Below are 2,190 nucleotides of genomic sequence, written 5' to 3'. Positions count from 1 at the left end.
AGGCCCAAAGAAACATAGGTCCCATGGTTTCCCTTATTTGCAATAACTCGTATATATCTGAGACAAGCAGGAAAGGTCAGATAAGATGATGTTAAGCGAAATGAACCCCAAGATAAGGACACAAGTGTTTTTTTACTTTCTTGCTCTAGCTTCTAATGTGTTTATAAGGTACCACATGATTTTTTTTGTTGCTTTGTATGTCCCTCCCCCCATGGTAGAACCCCTGTTTTCACTGTATTTGAAACTGGTATAATTTGGGGAGGGGAAGGGAAAAACAAATTGTTTAAATAGGGATACAGGTTGACCCATTGCAACAATGAGATGTACAAGATGCTATGTCAAAAAACAAACTTTATAATTTAGAGGGAGAGGGGGCGTGTAGTTGTGGAGGTGGGAGGGAAGGGATGGTAGGGGGAAAACAAAGGAGGAGGCAACAATGCTTGATAAGAAATGTACTCATTACCTTGCTCATGTGATTGTAACCCCTCTGTACAGTATTTTCACAATAAAAAGCTTATTTAAACAAATAAAAAACCCATTCCCATTGTCTTAAACCAAAGTACAGATTTGTATAAGAGACTACGTGTGGCAGAACAAACTATCTGAAGACTCACTGTGATATATATTTGATAAGATACCTGGGACTGCTGAAGTGGGTCCCCTGGGATGTTTACAAGAGGGACATGGGAAGTTAGCAATGTGGGTTGAAATGACACACGCCCGATAAAGTTGACAAACTGAAAAACCAAGGCATAGAAATGACATCTCCTATTTGAGGGGCAACTTCTCATTTATGCCTAACAAGAATGATCACAATTGAGTGGGTGTTCACTGAAACTTTCATGTAGCGATGTGCTATGAATGGCTTCACATCCAGTTTTCCCCGTGAGTCACTAAATTATATACCCAACTTTGCAGACTAAAAACTTCAGGAGGCTTCTCAACTAAGAAGATGCAGGTAAAGCAGACCTCTTGTAGTGGGAGCAGGGCGGAGGATTTGTTTATAAAACAAAACATTAACGTTGTTGATGCCTGTTTTTTTGTGTGCATGTTTCTCTTGGTCTGTCTCACCTAACTAAATCTGAGACTCTTTCTTCTCAGTGATTTTAGATATATATCTGTGGGCTACCTCCATAAATGTTCACTAGTTATCAGGTTATCAGGATCTAAGTCATTCAACTTTTACTAATGGCATTCATCACATTGAAAACTAAATAACATTATGTCCTGTTCTTATACCTATTTGTTAAAGCCTTCTATGCCTGAGGTATTTTGTTACAATCTCTATGGTTTACTGCATCATATCTCATAATCCAATGAAACCCCCTCTCACTCCTTAAAAGCTTTATTACAATCTATCTGTAGCTCTAAAGAAGGGATGGAGTCATTCATAGAACACAGACAGGCATTTTTTAATTGGAGAATCCTACTCTGAGGATTGCGCTGTTAGAGTTTTCTTTTCTGAACAATACAGAGTGTACTCACACAACCACAGCTATAATGTCACCATGGTATAATAAACATTATTATATAGTATATAATATTTAATCTTATGGGACCACCATTGTATAAAATACAGTCCATTAAAATATTTTGCAGAAACCAAAATATTGTTATGCAGTACATGACTGAGATCCCACTCAACTAATTTCCATGAGAATCTATGTTTAGGATATTTTCAGAGGAGAAGAATATGCTGTTACTTACTCTATGGGCATACTTCTAAGGTGAAACACACCAACGTGGAAGGTGGATCAGATGGTATGCAGATAACTGTGGTGGATCTTTTTAATACTGAAATAAATGTAGTTATACCATGAAACCCAACTCTATCTGGTGATGGCCTCACTGTTTCATTCTTCAGGTCTCAGATTCCATTTCTCTTCTGGGTCCTCACTGGGCTACACCAACAGGAAGCAAAAAAAAAAACAAATCACAACCATGAGATGAGTAATTACAAAAGGTTTAACTAAAGCTAGCCAGTGTGTGGCTTCCTTCCTGTTCAATAATTTTACTTTGTAAGTAAGACCTTTTCCCCATTTTCAGGGAAATCCTATAGACACTGGATAGAACTAGTCTAGAGATCAAGATGGACTGTTTACATATCTGGGTCACAGATAGAAAGAAGCATTAGACGAAGGGCTCACCACGGACCCTCTCAGCTCTACTTTCCAAATTTCCAAATAAGCA

This window comes from Dipodomys spectabilis, unplaced genomic scaffold, assembly GCF_019054845.1.
Source record: "Dipodomys spectabilis isolate Male_0828 unplaced genomic scaffold, ASM1905484v1 ptg000026l, whole genome shotgun sequence".
Lineage (NCBI taxonomy): Eukaryota > Metazoa > Chordata > Mammalia > Rodentia > Heteromyidae > Dipodomys > Dipodomys spectabilis.
The sequence above is the reverse complement of the archived record's forward strand: the minus strand, read 5'-3'. Positions refer to the sequence as shown.